A 21,790-nucleotide genomic window follows, 5' to 3' on the forward strand; every position below is an offset into this window, starting at 1 on the left:
TCTTACTGAGGCTGGGACTATAGATAGAGTCCTCTATGACCTATGCCTGAGGCTGGGCCTGTGGATGGAGCCCTCCATGACTTCTGCCTGAGGGTGGGACTGAGGATGGAGCCTTCCACGTCCTCTAACTGAGGATGGGCCTGTGGATGAAACCCTCAAAGACCTCTGACTGAGGCTGGTTTTGTGGTTGGAACCCTATATGACCTCTGACTGAACCTGGGCCTGTGGTGGGAGCCTTCTATGACCTCTGCCTGAGGCTGGGCTTGCGGATGGAGCCCTCTATGACTTCTGTCTGAGGCTGGGCCTGTGGACGGAGTCCTCCATGACCTTTGCTTGATGCTGGGCCTGTGGATGAAGCCCTCCATGTCCTCAGACTGAGGATGGGCCTGTGGATGTAGCCCTGTATGACCTCTGACGCTGGGCATGTGGACGGTGCCCTCAATGATCTCTGACTGAGACTGGACCTGTGGTTGGAACCATCCATGACCTGTGAGTGAAGCTGGGCCTGTGGACGTAGCCTTCTATGACCTCTGCCTTAGGCCAGGCTTGTGGATGGAGCCCTCCATATCCTCTGACTGAGGCTGGGACTCTGGATGTAGCCCTCCATGATCTCTGCCTGAGGCCGGGCCTGTTGATGGAGCCCTCTATGGCCTCTGACTAAGGCTTGGCTTGTGGACATAGCCCTCTATAACCTTTGATTGAGGCTGGTCCTGTGGACATAGCCCTCTATAACCCCTGATTGAGGCTGTGCCTGTGGACAAAGAGCATTATGGACCCCTCTATGACCTCTGCCTGATGCCTGGCCTGAGGATGGAACCCTCTATGACCTCAGACTGAGGCCAGGACCGTGTGTGGAGCCCTCCATGACCTCTATCTGAGGCTGGGACTGTGGACAGAGCCTTCTATGCCCTCTGATTGAGGCTGGGCCTGTGGACATGGCCCTCTATGTACTCTGATTGAGGTTGTGCCTGTGGACAGAGCCCATTATGACCTCTGTCTGAAGCAGGGCCTGTGGTCAGAGCCCTCAATCACCTCTTCCTGAGGCTGGGCCTGTGGACAAAGCCCTCTATGACCTCTGCCTGAGGATGGGCCTGAGGTTGGAGCCCTCCATGACGTCTGACTGAAGCTGGGCCCACGGATGGAGCCCTTTATATCCTCTGATTGAGGCTGGTCTTGTGGTTGGAACCCCCCATGACCTCTGACTGAGGCTGGGCCTGTTGACAAAGCCCTCCATGACCTATGCCTGAGACGCCAACTGTGCATGGAGGCCACCATGTCCTCTGACTGACGCTGGGCCTGTGGATGGAGCCCTCTATGACCTCTGACTGACGCTTGGACTTGGATGGGCCCTCCATGACCTCTGACTGAGGCTGGGCCTCTGCACGGAGTCCTCTATGACCTCTGACTAAGGCTTGGCCTGTGGATGGAGCCCTCCATGACCTCTGATTGAGGTTTGGCCTGTGGACAGGGCACTCTATGTCCTCTGATTTAGCCTGGGCCTGTGGACAGAGCCCATTATGACCTCTGCCTTTGGCAGGGCCTGTGGTCGGAGCCCTCAATGACCTCTTACAGAGGCTGGTCCTGTGGAAAGAGCCCTCTATGACCTCTGACTGAGGCTGGGCCAGTGGTTGGAGCCCTTTATGACCCGTGTCTGAGGCTGGGCCTGAGGATGCAGCCCCTATTGACCTCTGCCTGAGTCTGGAGCTGTGGATGGAGCCCTTTATGACCTCTGACTGTGGCCGGGGATGTGGTTGGAGCCCTCCATGACTTGTCTGAGGATGGACCTGTGGATGGAGCCCCTATTGCCCTCTGACTGAGGCTGGACCTGTGGATGGAGCCCTCCATGTCCTCTGACTGTGGCTGGGACTGTGGTAGGAGCCCTCTATGACCTCTGACTAACGGTGGGCTTGTGGACGAGGCCCTCAATGTCCTCAGACTGAGGCTGGTCCTATGGTGGAACCCTCCATGACCGCTGACTGCACTGGGCCTGTGGACAGAGCCTTCTATGATCTCTGCCTGAGGCTGGGCCTGTAGACGGAACCCTCCATGACCTGTTCCTGAGGTGGGGCCTGTGGATGGATTTCTCCATTACCACTGACTGAGGGTGTGACTGTGTATGGAGCCCTCTATGACCTCTGACTGAGGCTGGGCATGTGGATGGAGCCCACCATGATCTCTGATTGAGGCTGGGCCTGTGGACATAGCCCTCTATAACCCCTGATTGAGGCTGTGACTGTGGACAAAGAGCATTATGACCCCTGCCTGAGGCTTGGCCTGTGGATGGACCCCTCTATGACCTCTGCCTGATGCCTGGCCTGAGGTTGGAACCCTCTATGACCTCAGACTGAGGCCAGGACAGTGTGTGTAGCCCTCCATGACCTCTATCTGAGGCTAGTACTGTGGACAGAGCCTTCTATGCCCTCTGATTGAGGATGGGCCTGTGGACATGGCCCTCTATGTACTCTGATTGAGGTTGTGCCTGTGGACAGAGCCCATTATGACCTCTGTCTGAAGCAGGGCCTGTGGTCAGAGCCCTCAATCACCTCTTCCTGAGGCTGGGCCTGTGGACAAAGCCCTCTATGACCTCTGCCTGAGGATGGGACTGTGAATCAAGCCCTACATGACATCTGATTGAAGCTGCACCTTTCGACGGAGCCCTCTATGACCTCTGACTGAGGCTGGGCCAGTGGTTGGAGCCCTTTATGACCTGTGTCTGAGGCTGGGCCTGTGGATGCAGCCCCTATTGACCTTTACCTGAGTCTGGAGCTGTGGATGGAGCCCTCTATGACCTTTGACTTAGGCCTAGCCTTTGGGTGGAGACCTCTATTACCTCTGACTGTGACCGGGCATGTGGTTGGAGCCCTCCATGACTTGTCTGAGGATGGGCCTGTGCATGGAGCCCCTATTGCCCTCTGACTGAGGCTAGACCTGTGGATGGAGCCCTCCATGTCCTCTGACTGTGGCTGGGACTGTGGTAGGAGCCCTCTATGACCTCTGACTGACGGTGGGCTTGTGGACGAGGCCCTCAATGTCCTCAGACTGAGGCTGGTCCTATGGTGGAACCCTCCATGACCGCTGACTGCACTGGGCCTGTGGACAGAGCCTTCTATGATATCTGCCTGAGGCTGGGCCTGTAGACGGAGCCCTCCATGACCTATTCCTGAGGCGGGGCCTATGGATGGATTTCTCCATTACCACTGACTGAGGGTGTGACTGTGTATGGAGCCCTCTATGACCTCTGACTGAGGCTGGGCATGTGGATGGAGCCCACCATGATCTCTGAGTGAGGCTGGGCCTGTGGGCTGAGCCCTCCATGACCTCTGCCTGAGGCCAGGCCTGTGGATGGAGCCCTCCATGTCCTCTGACTGAGGCCGGGCCTCTGGATGGAGCCCTCCATGACCACTTACTGAGGCTGGGGCTATGGATGGAGCCATCAATGACCTCTAACTGAGGCTGAGACTGTGGATGGAGCCCTCTATGATCTCTGACTGAGGCTGGTCTTGTGGTTGGAATGCTCCTTGACCTCTGACTGAAGCTGGGCCTGTGGACGGAGCCTTAGATGACCTTTGACTGAAGCTGGGCCTGTGGATGGAGCCTGCATTGGCCTCTGAGTTAAGCTTGGCCTGTGGACTGAGCCCTCCTTGACCTCTGCCTGAAGCCGAGCCTGTGGATGGAGCCCTCTAGTCCTCTGACAGAGTCTGGACCTCTGGATGGAGCCGTCCTTGACGTCTTATTGAGGCCTGGGATGTGGATGGAGCCCTCAATGAACTCTTCCTGAGGCTGGGGCTGTGGATGGAGCCCTCTATGACCTCTGCCTGAGGCCTAGCCTTTAGGGGGAGACCTCTATGACCTCTGACTGAGGCCGGGCATGTGGTTGGAGCACTCCATGACTTCTGTCTGTGCCTGGGCCTGTGGATGGAGCCCCTATTGCCCTCTGACTGAGGCTGGTCCTTTGAATGGAGCCCTCTATGACCTCTGACTGAGGCTGGGCCTGTGGATGGAGCAGTCCATGTCCTCTGACTGAGGATGGGCCTGTGATTGGAACCATCCATGACCTGTGAATGAAGCTGGGCCCGAGGATGGAGCCTTCTATGACCTCTGCCTGAACCCGGGCCTGTGGATGGAGCCATCCATGATCTCTGCCTGAGGCCTGGCCTGTGGATGGAGCCCGCTGTGGGCTTTGACTAAGGCTTGGCCTGTGGATGGAGCCCTCCATGACCTCTGATTGAGGCTGGGACTATGGACAGAGCCCTCTATAACCTGTGATTTAGGCTGGGCCTGTGTACAGGGCACTCTATGTCCTCTGATTGTGGTTGGGCCTTTGGACGAGCCCATTATGACCTCTGCCTGAAGGCGGGCCTGTGGTCAGAGCCCTCAATGACCCCTTACTGAGGCTCGGCCTGTGGACAGATCCCGGTATGACATCTGCATGAGGATGAGACTGTGAATGGAGCCCTCCATGAAATCTGATTGAAGCTATGTTTTTGGACGAAGCCCTCTATGACCGCTGACTGAGGCTGGACATGTGGAGGGAGCCCTCCATGACCTCTGACTGAAGCTGGGCCCTTGGATGTAGCCTTTTATGTCCTCTGACTGAGGGTGGTCCTGTGGTTGGAACAATCCATGACCTCTGACTGAAGCTGGGCCAAGAATGGAGCCTTCTATGATGTCTGGCTGAGTCTGGCCTCTTGGATGGAGCCCTCTATGACCATTGACTTAGGCCTAGCCTTTGGGTGGAGACCTCTATCACCTCTTCCTGATGCCTGGCCTGTGGATGGAACCCTCTATGACCTCTGACTGAGGTCGGGACAGTGGGTAGAGCCCTCCATGACCTCTATCTGAGGCTGGGCCTGTGGATGGAACCCCTCATGACCTCTGACTGAGGCTGTACTTGTGGATGGAGCCCTCTATGAACTCTGACTGAGTCTCTACCTGTGGATGGAGCCCTCTATGACCTCTGACTGAGGCTGGCCTGTGGTTGGGGCCTCCATGACCTTTGACTGCGGCTAGGACTATGTACTGAGCCCTTCATGACCTCTACCTGAGGCTGGGCCTGTGGATGGAGCCCTCCATAACCTCTGCCTGAGTATAGGCCTGCGGATGGAGCCCACTATGACCTCAGACTGAGGCTGGACCTATCGATGGAGCCGTCTATGACATATGATGGAGGCTGGGCCTGCGGACTGAGCTCTCCATGACCTCTCTCTGAGGCTGGGCCTGTGTATGGAGCACTCCATGTCCTCTCTGAGGCTGGGCTTGTGGATGGAAACCTCCATGACCTCTTCCTTAAGCTGGGCCTGTGGATGCAGCCCTCTATGACCTCTGCCTGAGGCTGGGCCTGTGGATGGAGCACTCTAGGACCTCTGCCTGAGCCTGGCCCTGTGGACAGAGCTCTCCATGACCTCTCTCTGAGGATGGGCCTGTGAACAGAGTCCTCCATGACCTCTATCTGAAGATGGGCCTGTGGTTGGAGCCCTCTATGACCTCTGAATATGGATGGGGCTGTGGACAGAGCCCACTATGACCACTGCCTGAGGCCGGGAATATGGATGGAGCCCTCCATGACATCGGATTCAGGCTGGGCCTGTGGATGGAGCCCTCTATGACTTTTTCCTGAGACTGGGACTGTGGATGGAGCACTCCATGTCCTCTGACTGAGGCTGGGCCTGTGGATGCAGCCCTCCATGTCTTTTGACTGAGTCAGGGCCTGTGGATGGAGCCCTCCATGTCCTCTGACTGATGCAGGGCCTGTGGATGGAGCCCTCCATGACCTCTTACTGAAGCTGGGGCTGTGGATTGAGCCCTCTATGACTTCTGATTGAAGCTGGGTCTGTGGATGGAGCCCGCTATGACCTCTGACCTCTGACTAAGGATTGGCTTGTGGACATAGCCCTCTATACCCTCTGACTGAGGCTCGTCCTGTGGACATAGCCCTCTATAATCGCTAATTAAGGCTTGTCCTGTGGGCAAAGGCCATTATGACCCCTCCCTGAGGCTTGGCCTGTGGATGGAGCCCTTTATGCCCTCTGCCTGATGCCTGGCCTGTGGATGGAGCCCTCTATGACTTTTTCCTGAGACTGGGACTGTGGATGGAGCACTCCATGTCCTCTGACTGAGGCTGGGCTAGGGGATGGAGCCCTCCATGACCTCTTACATAGACTGGGACTGTGGATGCAGCCCTCCATAACCTCTAGCTGAAGTTGAGCCTGTGGACGGAGCCCTCCATGACCTCTGCTTGAGGCTGGACCTGTGGTTGGAGCCATCTATGACATCTGACTGAGGCTAGGCCTGTGGACAGTGCCCACTATGACCTCTGACTGAGGCTGGATCTGTGTACTGAGCCCACCATGACCTCTGCCTGAGGCCCGGCCTGTGGATGGAGCCCTCCATAACCTCTGTCTGAGTATAGTCCTGTGGATGGAGACCTCTATGACCTCTTACTGAGGGTAGACCTGTGGACGGAGCCCTCTGTGACTTTTGCCTGAGACTGGGACTGTGGATGGAGCTCTCCATGTCCTCTGGCTGAGGCTGGGCCTGTGGATGGAGCCCTCCAAGTCCTCTGACTGAGGCTGGGCCTGTGGATGGAGCCCTCGGTGACCTCTTACTGAGGCTGGGACTGTGGATTGAGCCCTCTATGACCTCTGCCTGAAGCTGGGCCTGTGGATGGAGCCCTCTAGGATCTGAAACTGAGGCTGGTCCAGTGTTTGGAGCCCTCCATGACCTCTATCTGAGGCTGAGCCTGTGGATGGAGCCCCTATTGACCTCTGACTGAGGATGTACTGGTGGATGTATCCGTCTATAACCTCTTACTGAGGCTGGGCCTGTGGTTGGAGCCCTCCATGACCTCTGACTGAGGCTGGGCCTATGGATGGAGCCCTCCATGTCCTCTAACTGTTGCTGGGCCTTTGGACGGAGCCCTCTATGACCTCAGACTGAGGCTGGACCTATTGATGGAGCCCTCTATGACATATGGCGGTGGCTGGGCCTGAGACGGAGCTCTCCATGACCTCTGTCTGAGGCTGGGCCTGTGTATGGAGCCATCCATGTCCTCTGACTGAGGCCGGGCCTGTGGATGGAGCCCTCTAGGACCTCTGACTGAGGCCCGGCCTGTGGATGGAGCCCTCTAGGACCTCTGACTGAGGCCCGGCCTGTGGATGGAGCCCTCTAGGACCTCTGACTGAGGCCCGGCCTGTGCATGGAGCCCTCTATGACCTCTGATTGAGGTTGGGACTATGGACAGAACCCTCTACGACCTCTGATTGAGACTGGGCCTGAGGACAGGGCACTCTATGTCCTCTGATTTGAGGTTGGGCCTGTGGACAGAGCCCATTATGTCCTCTGCCTGAAGCCAGGCCTGTGGTCGGAGCCCTCAATGACCTCTTACTGAAGCGGGGCCTGTGGACAGAGCCCTCTATGACTTCTGCCTGAGGATGGGACTGTGAATCTAGCCCTCCAGACATCTGATTGCAGCTGGGCCTTTGGACGGAGTCCTCTATGACCTCTGACTGACGCTGGGCATGTGGATGGAGCCCTCTATGAACTCTGACTGAGGCCTTGCCTTTGGATGGAGCCTTCTATGATCTCTGACTGAGGCCGGGCCAGTGATTGGAGCCCTCTATGACCTCTGTCTTAGTCTGGGACAATGGATGGAGCCCCTATTGACCTCTGACTGTGGATCTACCTGTGGATTGAGCCCTCTATTCCTCTGAATGAGGAGGGGCTTGTGGACGGAGCCCTCCATGACCTGTGCCTGAGGCTTGGCATGTGGATGGATCCCTCCATTACCACTGACTAAGGGTGGACCTGTGTATGGAGCCCTCCATGTCCTCTGACTGAGGCTGGGCCTGTGAATGTAGCCCTCTATGACCTCTGCCTGAAGCTGGGCATGCGGATGGAGCCCTCTATGACCTGTGAATGAGGCCAGGCCAGTGGTTAGAGACCTCCATGACCTCTGTCTGAGGCTGGTCCTGTGGATGGAGACCCTATTGACCTGTGACTGAGGCTGTTCCTGTGTTTGGAGACCTCTATGACCTCTAGCTGAGGCTGGGCCTGTAGACGGAGCCCTCCATGACCTTATCCTGAGGCTGGGCCTGTGAACGGAATCCTCCCTGACTTCTACCTGAGGCCTGGATTGTGGTTAAAGCCCTCTATGACATCTGACTGAGGCTGGGCCTGTGGACAGAGCCCTCTATGACCTCTGCCTGAGGCTGGAAATGTGGATGGAGCCCTCCATGAAATCGGATTGAAGCTGGACCTGTGGACAGAGCCCTATATGACTTCTGCCTGAGGCTGGGCCTGTGGATGGAGCCCTCAATGACCGCTGCCTGAGGCTGGGCCTATGGATGGAGCCTCTAGGACCTCTGCCTGAGGCTGGGTCTGTGGATGCAGCCCTCTATGACCTGTGACTGAGGCCGGGCCAGTGTTTCAGATAGAGGTCATGGAGGGCTCCAAACACTGGCCCGGCCTCAGTCACAGGTAATAGAGGCCTGCATCCACAGGCCCAGCCTCAGGCAGAGGTCATAAAAGGCTCCATCCATAGGCCAAACCTCAGGGAGGGGTCATAATGGCCTTTCTCCATAGGACCAGCCTTAATCAGCGGTTATAGAGGGCTATGTCCACAGGACCAGCCTCAATCAGAGGGTATAGAGGGCTATGGCCACAAGCCAAGCCATAGTCAGAGGTCATAGAGGGTTCCATCCACAGGCCCAGCTTCAGTCAGAGGTCATGGAGGACTCCAACCACAGGCCCAGCCTCAGTCAGAGGTCATAGACCGATCCATGCACCGGTACGTCCTCAGTCAGAGGGCAATAGGGGATCCATCCACAGGCTCAGCCTCAGATAGAGGCCATGGAGGGCTACAAACACTGGCCCAGCCTCAGTCACAGGTCATGGAGGGCTCCATCCACAGTCCCAGCCTCAGGCAGAAGTCATATAAGGCTCCGTCCACAGGTCCAGCTTCAATCCAATGTTATGGAGAGCTCCATCCACATTTCCAGCCTCAGGCAGAGGTCATAGAGGGCTCTGTCCACAGGCCCAGCCTCAGTCAGATGTCATAGAGGGCTCCAACCACACGCCAGGCCTCAGGGAGAGGTCATGGAGGGTTCCGTCCACAGGCCCAGCCTCAGACAGAGGTCATAGAGGGCTTCATACACAGGTACAGACTCAGTCAAGGTTCATAGTGGGCTCCATCCACAAGTACAGCCTCATTAAGTGGTCATGAGGGGCTCCATCCACAGGCCCAGCCTGAGATAGAGGTCATGGAGGGCTCCACCCACTGTCTCGGCAACAGTCAGAGGTCATAGAGGGCTCCATCCACAGGCCAAGCCTCAGACACACGTCATAATGGCCTTTCTCCTCAGGACCAGCTTCAATCAGAGGTTATAGAGGGCTATGTCCACAGGACCAACCTCAATCAGAAGTCATAGAGGGCTCCATACACAGGATCACCCTCAGTCAGTGGTAATGGAGGTATCCATCCACAGGCCCGGCCTGAGGCACAGATCATGGTGGGCTCCGTCCACAAGCCCACCTTCAGGCAGTGGCCATGGATGGCTCCAACAACAGGCCCAGCCTCAGTCAGAGGTCATAGAGGGCTCCATTGACAAGCCCAGCCTCAGTCAGAGGTCATAGAATGCTCCGTCCACATGCCCAGCGTCAGTAAGAGGTCATAGAGGGCTCCATCCACAGGCCCAGCCACAGTTAGAGGACATGGACGGCTCCATCCATTGGCCCAGCCTCAGTCAGTGATCATAGAGGGCTCCATCCACAGGCCCAGCCTCAGATAGAGGTCATGGAGGTCTACACCCACAGTCCTTGCATAGGTCAGAGGTCATAGAGGACTCCATCCACAGGCCAGGCATCAGGCAGAGGGCATGGAGGTCTCCAAACACTTGCCCGGCCTCAGTCACAGGTCATAGAGGGCTCCATCCACAGGCCAAGCCTCAGGCACAGGTCATAATGGCCTTTCTCCTCAGGACCAGCTTCAGTCAGAGGTTATAGCAGGCTATGTCCACAGGACCAACCTCAATCAGAGGTTATAGAGGGCTCCATACATAGGACCACCATCAGTCAGTGGTAATGGAGGGATACATCCACAGTCGCGGCCTCAGGCACAGATCATCGAGGGCTCCATCCACAAGCCCAGCTTCAGGCAGTGGCCATGGAAGGCTCCGTCAACAGGCCCAGCCTCAGTCAGAGGTCATAGAGGGCTCCATTGACCAGCCCAGCCCCAGTCAGAGGTCATAGAATGCTCCGTCCACAGGCCCCACTGCAGTCCGAATTCATGGAGGGTTCCAACCATAGGACCAGCCTCAGTCAGAGGACATTGAGGGCTCCGTCCACATGCCCAGCGTCAGTCAGAGGTGATAGAGGGCTCCATCCACAGGCCCAGTCACAGTTAGAGGACACGGAGGGCTCCAACCATTGGCCCAGCCTCAGTCAGAGGTCATAGAATGCTCCGTCCACATGCCCAGCGTCAGTCAGAGGTCATAAAGGGCTCCATCCACAGGCCCAGCTTCTGATAGAGGTCATGGAGGTCTCCACCCACAGTCCTTGCCTCAGTCAGAGGTCATAGAGGACTCCATCCACAGGCCAGGCATCAGGCAGAGGGCATAAAGGGCTCCATTCACAGGCCAAGCCTCAGGGCGGGGTCATAATGGCCTTTGTCCACAGGATCAGCCTTAATCAGCGGTTATAGACGGCTATGTCAATAGGACCAGCCTCAATCAGAGGGTATAGAGGGCTATGTCCACAAGCCAATCCTTAGTCAGAGGTCATAGAGGGTTCCGTCCACAGGCCCAACTTCATTCAGAGGTCATGGAGGGCTCCACCAAAGGCCTAGCCTTAGTCAGAGGTCATAGACGGATCCATCCACCGGTACATCCTGAGTCAGAGGTCAATAGGGGCTCCATCCACAGGCTCAGCCTCAGATATAGGCCATGGAGGGCTCCAAACACTGGCCCGGCCTCAGTCACAGGTCCTAGAGGGCTCCATCCACAGGCCCAACCTCAGGCAGATGTCATAGAGGGCTCAATCCACAGCCCCAGTCTCAGTAAGAGGTCATGGAGGGCTCCTTCCACAGGCCCTGACTCAGTCAGAAGACATGGAGGGCTCCTTCCACAGTCCCAGTCTCAGGAAAATGTCATAGAGGGCTCGGTCCACAGGCCCAGCCTGAATCCGATGTCATGGAGGGCTCCATCCATATTCCCAGCCTCAGGCAGTGGTCATAGAGGGCTCTGTCCACAGCCCCATCCATAGTCAGAGGTCATAGAGGGCTCCAACCACAGGCACATCCTCAGATAGAGGTCATGGAGAGCTCCGTCCACTGGCCCAGGCTCAGTCAGAGGTCATAGAGGGCTCCATACACAGTAAGAGCCTCAGTCAGAGGTCATTAGGGGATCCATCCACAGGCTCAGCCTCAGATAGAGGTTGTGGAGGGCTCCAACCACTGGCCCGGCCACAGTCACAGGACATAGAGGGCTCCATCCACAGGCCGGGCCTCAGTCAGAGGTCCTAGAGTGCTCCATCCACAGGCCCAGCCTCAGGCAGAGGTCATAGAGGGCTGCATCCACAGGCCCAGCCTCAGTCAGAGGACAAGGAGTGCTCCATACACAGGTCCAGCCTCAGACAGAGGTCATGGACAGCTCAGTCCTCCGGCCCAGCCTCCGTCATAGGTCATAGAGGGCTCCATCGATAGGTCCAGCCTCAGTCCGAGGTCATAGAGGGCTTCATCTGCAGGCCTATACTCAGGCAGAGGTTATGGAGGGCTCCATCCACAGGCCCAGCCTCTGGCAGAGGTCATGGAGGGCTCAGTACATAGTCCTAGCCTCACTCAGAGGTCATGGAGGACCCCAACCACAGACCAGCCTCAGTCAGAGGTCATAGAGGGCTCCATCCACAGGTACAGACTCAGTCATGGTTCATAGAGGGCTCCATCCACAAGTACAGCCTCAGTCAGAGGTCATGAGGGGCTCCATCCACAGGCCCAGCCTCAGATAGAGGTCTTGGAGGGCTCCACTCATTGTCCTGGCCTCAGTCAGAGGTCATAGATGGCTCCATCCACAGACCAAGCCTCAGGCACAGGTCATAATGGCCTTTCTCCTCAGGACCAGCTTCAATCGGAGGTTATAGCGGGCTATGTCCACAGGACCAGCCTCAGTCAGAGGTTATAGAGGGCTCTATACACAGGACCACCCTCAGTCAGTGGTAATGGAGGGATCCATCCACAGTCCCGGCCTGAGGCACAGATCATGGAGAGCTCCGTCCACAAGCCCAGCTTCAGGCAGTGGCCATGGAAGGCTCCGTCAACAGGCCCAGTCTCAATCAGAGGTCACAGAAGGCTCTATTGACAAGCCCAGCCTAAGTCAGAGGTCATGGAGGGCTCCGTCCACAGCCCAGCTTCAGGCAATGACCATGGATGGTTCTGTCAACAGGCCCAGCCTCAGGCAGAGGTCATAGAAGGCTCCATCCACAGGAACAGCTTCTGTCACAGGTCATGGATGGTTCCAACCACAGCCCCAGCCTCAGTAAGAGGTCATGGAGGGCTCCATTCAGAGGCCCAGCCTCAGTCAGAGGACATGGAGGGCTCCATCCACAGGCCTGGCCTCAGGCAGACGTCATGGAGGGCTCAGTCCACAGGCCCAGCCTCACTCAGAGGTCATGGCGGGCTGCTTCCACATGCCCAGCCTCAGTCAGAGGTCATAGAGGGCTGCATACACAGTCACACCCTCAGTCAGTGGTAATGGAGAAATCCATCCACAGGCGCAGCCTCAGGAACAGGTCACGGAGGGCTCCGTCCACAAGCCTAGCCTCAGTCAGAGGTCATGGAGAGCTCCGTCCACAGGCCCAGCCTCAGGCAGAGGTCATAGAAGGCTCTGTCCACAGGCCCAGCTGCAGTCAGTGGTCATGAAGGGTTCCACCATAGGACCAACCTCAATCAGAGAACATTGAGGGCCTCGTCCACATGCCCAGTGTGAGTCAGAGGTCATAGAGGGCTCCATCCACAGTCACAGCCACTGTCAGAGGACATGCAGGGCTCCATCCACAGGCCCAGCCTCAGGCAGAGGTCATAGAAGGCTCCGTCCACAGGCCCAGCTTCAGTCACAGATCATGGATGGTTCCAACCACAGGACCAGCCTCAGTCAGAGGTCATTGAGGGCTCCGTCCACATGCCCAGCGTCAATGAGAGGTCATAGAGGGCTCCATCCACAGGCCCATCCTCAGTCAGAGGACATGGACTGCTCCATCCACAGGCCTAGCCTCAAGCAAAGGTCATGGAGAACTCCGTCCACAGGACCAGCCTCAGTCAGAGGCAATAGGGGCTCCATCCACAGGCCTATCCTCAGACAGAAGTCATGGAAGGCTCCAACCACAGGCCCGGCCTCAGACAGAGGTAATAGAGGTCTCCACCCAAAACCTAAGCCGCAGTCAAAGGTCATAGAGGGCTCCATCCACAGCCACAGACTCAGGCAGAGGTCAATAGGGGCTGCATCCACAGGCCAAGCCTTAGTCAGAGGTCATTGAGGTCTCCATCCACATGCCTAGCGTCAGTCAGAGATCATAGAGGGCTCAATCCACAGGCCCATCCTCAGTCAGAGGACATGGAGGGCTCCATCCACAGGCCCAGCCTCAAGCAAAGGTCATGGAGGACTCTGTCCACATTACCAGCCTCAGTCAGAGGTCATAGACGGCTCCTTTCACAGGACCAGCCTCAGTCACAGGGCAATAGGGACTCCATCCACAGGCCCAGCCTCCGACAGAGGTCATGGGGGGCTCCAACCATTGGCCCAGCTTTAGTCAGAGGTCATAGAAGGCTCCATTCAAAGGCCAGTCCTCAGTCAGAGGTCATATAGGGCTCCATCCACAGGACTAGCCTCATGCAGAGGTCATAGAGGGCTCCATCCACAGCACCAGCCTCAGTAAGAGGTCATGGAGGGCTCCATACACAGGCCCAGACTCAGTCAGAGGACAGGGAGGGCTCCATCCACAAGCCCAGCCTCTGTCAGAGGACATGGAGGGTTCCATCCGCAGTCCCACCCTCAAGCAGAAGTCATATAGGGCTCTGTCCACAGGCCCAGCCACAGTCAGAGGTCATAGAGGGCTCCGTCCACAGGCCAGGCCTCAGGCAGTGGTCACAGAGGTCTCCATCCACAGGCCCAGTCTGAGGCAGAGGGCATAGAGGGCTCCATCCACAAGCCAGCCTCAGTCAGAGTTTATGAGGGGCTCCATCCACAGGCCCAGCCTTAGATAGAGGTCATGGAGGGCTCCACCCACTCTCCTGGCCTCAGTCAGAGGTCATAGAAGGCTCCTTCCACAGGCCAGGCATCAGGCAGGGGTCATAATGGCCTTTGTTCACAGGACCAGCCTCAATCAGCGGTTATAGAGGGCTATGTCCACAAGCCAAGCCTTAGACAGAGGTCATAGAGGCTTTCATACACAGGCAAAGCTTCAGTCAGAGGTCATAGAGGGCTCCATCCACAGGCCCAGCCTCAGGCAGAGGTCATGGAGGGCTCCATCTAAAAGTCCAGCCTCAGTCAGACGTCACAGAAGGCTCCGTCCACAGGCCCATCTTCAGTCAGAGGTCATGGAGGGTTCCAACAACAGGCCCAGCCTCAGTCAGAGGTCATGCAGGGCTCCAACTACAGGTCCCGCTTCAGGCAGAGGTCATGGAGGGCTCCGGGCTTGGCGGCACACTGCAAGCCCCGATCACAGATCACGGACCAGGGCGGGCGGCATGGGTTAGCGCCCTTAGCCCCCTGATGGGGACATGATCGCAGACTCCTTAGCGCCTACAGCCGCCTGACCAAGTCCCCGATAGTGCTTGGCCGAGTCACACTGCAAGCCCTGATCACGGATGAAGGACCAGGGCTGGCGGCGAGGGTTAGCGCACACCAGCGCCTGATGAGGCTAAGATCGCGGACTCCTTAGCGCCTCCAGGCGCCTGACCAAGCCCTGGATCGGGCTTGGTGGCGGCACACTGCAAGCCCCGATCATGGATCACGGACCAGGGCAGGCGGCATGGGTTAGCGCCCGAAGCTGCCTGACCAGTCCCCCATCGCGGACTGGTTAGCGCCTGCAGCTTGGTTCTCCAGTTTTCGGGAACAGTACCGGCTCCTTCCTGGGCCCTCAGACTGAAGCAGGGCCTTGCTTCTTCCCTCATCAGAGGCACAGGGGCAGGTGCTCGGCTCCTTTGGGACCACGGAAATACGTCACCAGGGACGTATTTCATCGCCCGTTTAGAAAGCGCACCTTCCTCGGGGGCTGCTGTTGTGGGTGTTAGATTTCCGGGGCAGTGAACTGATAGATCCTCCCTTCCCCCAACTGATGGATGGAGAATGTCCTAAACTCCACCTGCAGCCCAAACACTCCTGAGCACCTAACCAGGCACCTTATATGGACTGTACATTGAACCACCAATAAGCACCTGCCAAACACCCTAAACCCCCAATCCTAAGTCCCTAATCATGTTCCTTACATGAAACCACCAATCAGCATGTGCCGAGTACCCTAAGCCGATCCCTTCCCTTTCCTCCCCTCAAAAGGCGCCTTCACCTCTGCACACGTGCTCTCTTCCTTTGGGAGGCAGCCCGGCAGGGGCCTTCTCCTCTAATAAAGCCTGTGTCCGGGTCTCCAGCCCTCTGTCTCATCTTTCATGAACAAAGAGACGAGGGCTGGGCGCCCCCTGATTCAGCTGAGACGCTTCAACCACCCATGTTGCTCCAACGCATGGCTTCTGCCTTAGGTTCTCTCCCCCAGCGCCCTGAGATGACAGAAAAAGCCATCCTGTTCCAGAAAATTCAGAGGCAAATGGAGGCCCGAGGGGCCCCGCCCAGGACTCTGACCATGAAGCCAGGGAGCAGATCCGGTATTTACATGAAGGATTTCCAGAGTCCTGGTCAGTTCCCAGATTGGCTGAAGGCTTGGATGTTAGCAGCGATGTGATCAGAAGGGTTTTAAAAAGCAAGTTTGTGCCCACATTGGAGAAGAAACTGAAGCAGGATCAAAAGGTCCTTCAGAAAGCTGGGCGTGCCCACTCGCTCCACCAGCTTCCAGGCCCTGGGGATGCCTGGGAGCTGCTTTCTGCAGGCCGCCCTGTGTCAGGAGCTGAAGCCTCATCCCAAGGCCACGGTCACAGCACAGCTTTGAGGGTGACAGAACCGAATACTCAAAGAACAAACACCCCGAGGAGACAGAAGGGAAGGAATAAAGGAGTCCAGAGCCTGGAGAAGGAAAGCTTTGTGCCTGTTGCTGCAGCCCAAGATCAGCACAGAGAGCTGCAGAAGTACTCCACCAGTGGTTGTGAGGGCACCAGAGGCTGTGACAGCAATGGACTGCCAAGTGCGAAGGAGCTGGAAGCATTGAAGGCAAGAGAACTGGGTGAGCAGAACTTCAGCAGCAAGGTAGCGCAGAGGGGGCGAGAGTTCTTTGACGACAATGGGAACTTCCTGTACAGAATTTGAACTGGAGCCTGGCTGGTGGAGGTGTCATGTAAAATACAGCTGAGCGAGCATATTGGAGCTGCCTGGATTTTTGTGTGTGAATGGTCCACCTTGGAAATGATGAGCCTGAAAATGGAAGGAGCCGCTTGGATTTCAGTCTGACAAGGGACAGTGAACTTCACAGGGCAGATGTATATGCGGGCAGCATGAATAACAGGCTGGGTGCAGTCTAGCTCCTGGAGCATGGCTCCTGGTCTGACCATGTGGATATTCAGTACTCACCCTTCTTGCTTAGGCTTTCTATGTGTCAAAACCAGCCTGTGTCACATATGTTAGCAGTTTGTTGTCTTTACAATATGTGTATGGGAGGAATGAAAAACGTTCCTTCTGACATCGTTTACATCTTGATTAATGAACACTAACAGATCTGGAGCTGCTTAGTCAATTGGTTGTATTCACTTTATGCAAAGTAAAGTAAAATGCAGCAAAAAAATAAGTATATACATATATTCATAGTCCATGAACATAGACAATATTGTGCTGAGTGCCTAGAAATGGTGGTGGGAGGGTAGAGGGAGGCAAAGGGGGATGAGGATGGGGGAAATTGGGTCTATTTGTAATAGAGCCAACAATAAAAAAGATCATTTGCCCACATGGCATGTCTCAGTGGTTGGGCATGGACCCATGAAACAAGGTATCTCTAGTTGGATTCCAAGTCAGGGCACTTATCTAGGTTGGGGAGCTACATCCCTGTAGGGGGCATGCAGGAGAGAGCTGATCAATGATTCTCTCTCATCATTGATGTTTCTCTGTCTCCCTCTCTCTCTAAAAAATCAATAAAAAAAGAAGAGTGTTAAAATTGATTTGATTCAACACAACCCATTTGAGTGAAGACCATCACGTTTTCTCCCAGGTCCTCTAAGCAAAATCATGCCTTGGTCTGCTTCGTAGAAGATGTCCCAGGCATACCTGTGTTTTGGAACAGGAAGCAGCCTGGAGCAGGTAGGCCTCACCTTGGTCTGTAGTGTTAGAGTTCATTACTTCATGTTCGAAACGATTTCACTGGCCAAGTTCAGAAGATTTTGGGGGTACATTAATTGAAACTGGGGATAATGAAAACACGTAGGCCTTATGATAGAACAGGAAGCAGCAGAGAGATAGAACAGGAAACAGCTGGCTCCTTTGACTCTCTAGAAACATTGTGGGGAAATAAATGAGCCAAAGCGAGGTGGCTGGTAGGTCACTGGGCATTGACAGTAAAGGAGGCCCTGAGCGCAGATTCAGGGGTTAAGCCAGGACGACCTGCCACTGCTCATTGCTACCCTGGTTGCAGGTTGTGTGGGATCCCTGAAAATCTTAGCAGAGCCGGGCAAGGGTGGTTCAGTGGTTGAGTGTTAACCTATGACCCTGCAGGTCACTGATCAATTCCTGGTCAGGACACATGCTCAGGTGGTGGACTGGATTCATATTGTGGTGCATGCCGGAGGCAGCATATCAGTGATTCTCTCTCATCATTCATCTTTCTCTCTCTCTCTATCCCCCCTCCTTTCCTCACTGAAATCAATAAAAATATAGTTTTGAATATATATTTTAAATCAATTACACTTACATCAAAAGTTAAAAAATAATTAAAACTTGCCACTTCCCATTATTTTACTATTTTATCATGAATGTTCTTGAGTATATTTGTACCTAATGCATCAGCATGTTTGTAATAAAATATAATGATGTGCTACTGAAATATCCTAGCAGGCCAATGATCAGTGCCAACATTTTGTCATTTTGAAACTAATCATGATGAGAGTATTTACCACCAGGAATAAATAGTGGAGAAGGTTAGAAACACAGATCTAACTTAAAAGTGTATCATGTAAGTGGGCATTAAATTGTGCATAAGATAAAATGTGAGAAAAACAATTTTCCTTCCAGTATTCAAAACATACTGTATAGTTCCAAATGGAAAAGAAACCAATTGAGTCCCTAAGGAATGGGGGAAGTGAGTAGAGAAGTCTTAGATGCTGAACTGCCCTCCTATTGGTTAAATCCTAAATTCATTTGAAAAATTGAAAAAGTGAGTGCTCAGCACGCCTTTGAGCCTGGCAACTTCCCATTGATCAGATCCTAGTACTTGCCTCACAGCATGGTCCCAAACGCCAGTCCTAGCTCCCACCTCAAACAGAGAAACCTAAACTGGCTCCAGCCCCCAAGCAGGAGAAGGAGTCGACCCCTCTGGTAGTGCCGAAGGGAGAAAAAGAACAGCAAGAAGCGATTGGACATATTGATGAAGTACAAAATGATATAGACAACTTAATGAACAAGCCAGTGAGGAGATTTTGAAAGTAGAACAGAAATATAACAAACTCCGCCAACCATTTTTTCAGTAGAGGTCAGAATTGATGGCCAAAATCCCTAATTTTGGGGTACCAACTTTTGTCAACCATCCACAAGTGTCTGCACTGCTTGGGAAAGAGAATGAAGAGGTGCTGCATTATTTGACAAGAGTTGAAGTGAGAGAATTTAAAGATATGAAAATAGGTTACAGAATAGATTATTATTTTGATGAAAATCCTTACTTTGAAAATAAAGTTCTCTCCAAAGAGTTTCATCTGAATGAGAGTGGTGATTCATTGACAAAGTCCACTGAAATCAAATGGAAATCTAAAAAGGATTTGATTAAACGTTCAAGTCAAAGACAGAATAAAGCCAGCAGGAAGAGACAGCATGAGGAACCAGCGCGATTCTTTACCTGGTTTACTGTCCATTCTGATGCAGGTGCAGATGAGTTAGAAGTCATCAAAGATGACATTTGACCAAAACCTTTATATATATATAAAATTGATTTTTTACAGAGAGGAAAGGAGAGGGACAGAGAGCTAGAAACATAGATGAGAGAGAAACATCGACCAGCTGCCTCTTGCACACCCCCTACTGGGGATGTGCCCGCAACCAATGTACATGCCCTTGACCGGAATCGAACCTGGGACCTTTCAGTCCACAGACCGACGCTCTATCCACTGAGCCAAACCGGTTTCGGCTTGACCAAACCCTTTACAGTACTACTTGGTTCCTGACATGGATGATGAAGACGGGGAAGGAGAAGAAGATGATGATGCATGCACGAATTAATACACTGGGCCTCTCTCTCTCTCTCTCTCTCTCTCTCTCTCTCTCTCTATATATATATATATATATATATATATATATATATATATATGTATATGTATATGTATATATATATATGTAATATATATATATGTTATATATATATTAAAGCTTGTTTTAAATCAATTACACATATATCAAACTTTAAAAAATGTTTAAAACATGTTTCTAATTATTCAGCTGTTTAATTATGAATGTTCTTGAGCACATTCATTGCTACTGTATCAGTATGCTAAAAATCTATTTATATGAAAGGCTAAGCAACCGCCCATCGTTCTCACAGGTAGCTATGACCTGAAATGACCACCAGGGGGTAGATGTTCAACACATGAGCTGCCCAGTGAGTTATGGTTACTTGACAGCAGTGATTCACAGGTAACGCACCCCAGTACCAGAGAGGAGAGAGCCTGATTCTGGGTTGTGTCACCCAAGTACTGCCCTCTCGAAATCCAGGACACCTCGGGGGATGTCGGAGAGCCTATTTCAGCCCAATCACTACAGGCCAGGCCCTCATTTTGAAAGAGAGAAGGAGAGAAACAGCAATCATCTACCTCCTGCACGGCCAATCCAGGGGATTCAGGAAGGCATGTGCCCTGCCCTGGAATCAAACCAGTGGCTGAGGGAACCCACCCATTACACAGATGCCCTTCAAGCCTCGGCACCGCCAGCCAAGGAGGGACTGTGACAGGTTGGCACTAGGGAGTGTGGGGCCAATCTCACCAAGTCCCGCCCCACCACACACTTTCGGATTAATTTAATTTCAATGTGCACGCATCCATGTACCTGGTCACTAGTAAAATATAATGATGTACTACTGAAATATCTTATGGCCATGTTCAATGCCATCATTTTGACAGTTTGAATGTGGTGAACTTGTCAACTACTGCTAACCTAGACTTCACTTAATGTATTTTTAAATGCTTAGACTTAAAGAACACTGGTGGAGGATGTTAAAAATGCAGATTAAACTTTTAAGTGTATGGTACAAGTGGGCTATAAATGGTACATAGGGTAAAAATTGAGAAAAAGTATATTATTTTTAGAATTCAAAAGCAAGAATTCCTTAAGGCAAAGAAGTCACTAGAGTCATTGAGGAATGAGTGAAATTCAAACATATGTCTTAGATGCTGCACTATCCTCCTATTGGTTAGGATAATGAATTAACTTTTCAGTAGACAAAAATCCTGAGCAGACATTTTAACAAAGGAGATAAAGAAAATGTAAAGAAATGCATGAGAAATGATCACCATCAAACATTTTTACAGAAATGGAATGAAAACAAAAGCAAGTTAACCATACTCGCTGATAGGGCTAGTATTTTAAAAAAATTAACCTTCACATATGCTGGCAGGGTTGCAGAAAAATGGAATTTGCATTACTGTGGGTGGGTCGGGAGGCAAAGTGATTGACCATTTTAGAGCACAGTTCCCCATTTGTTAAAATATAACACATACACTGACACTGGAACAGTTTGGTAAGTAACACATACACCTGTAGAAAGAACTCAACACAATATTCCCAACTGTTTTATTTATAAAACCCCAAACATAGAAATAACTGACACCATAGGCAGCTCAATAGTTAAAGTGGTTACCCATAGAATACAATATTTCCTGGAAATAAATATTTACATAAACATTAGTGTCGAATCTCAAAATATCTGTGTAGCACGAAGGAAGCCAGTGTTTCTTAAAGAGAATACACCTTTTAGTACCAATAAAATTATGAAAAATATGAACTACTCTATTGTACAGGAAGGTCAATCAATGCCTGCATGGAGGGCTGGGAGGCAGAAAGATTACAAAAGGACTGGAGGTAAATACAGGGTTTGGCAAAGTAGATTTAACGTTGTTGCTACTGAAAATACAATAATTAATAAAGAAGAACACAAAATATAATCTCTCCATGGCCACTGTGCCTCATTTTCTTGGGTATGATCACATTAACAGAAAGCCACTAGTTTGATTCCAGGTCAGGGCACATGCCCAGGTTGTGGCCTGGATCCCCAGAGTTGGGCATGCAGGAGGCAGCTGATCAATGATTCTCTCTCATTGCTCTCTCTCTCTCTCTCTCTCTCTCTCTCTCTCTCTCTCTTTCTCTCTGAAATCATAAAATTATATCATATAAAAAACTATTGCCATCAAATTCAATAGGAATGCTGACTACATACAAAAGGCATCCTGGGACAGATT

The 21,790-nt window shown here is 53.1% G+C and overlaps 3 pseudogenes across 3 annotated transcripts in view; 2 read left to right on the forward strand and 1 right to left on the reverse strand.

Annotated features, from left to right (window-relative positions):
* LOC307094820 (protein SET-like) overlaps window positions 1–21,790 on the reverse strand; it is a 671,772-nt pseudogene that overhangs the window by 413,102 nt on the left and 236,880 nt on the right. The gene's annotated exons all lie outside the window — the stretch shown is intronic.
* LOC307095020 (neugrin-like) lies at window positions 15,763–16,457 on the forward strand (annotated as a pseudogene). Its single transcript has one exon. The product of its transcript is annotated as a neugrin-like (transcript).
* LOC307095021 (protein SET-like) lies at window positions 17,391–19,562 on the forward strand (annotated as a pseudogene). Its single transcript has 3 exons — window positions 17,391–17,438; window positions 18,648–19,261; window positions 19,491–19,562. The product of its transcript is annotated as a protein SET-like (transcript).

Source organism: Cnephaeus nilssonii, assembly GCF_951640355.1.
Source record: "Cnephaeus nilssonii genome assembly, chromosome: 24".
Lineage (NCBI taxonomy): Eukaryota > Metazoa > Chordata > Mammalia > Chiroptera > Vespertilionidae > Cnephaeus > Cnephaeus nilssonii.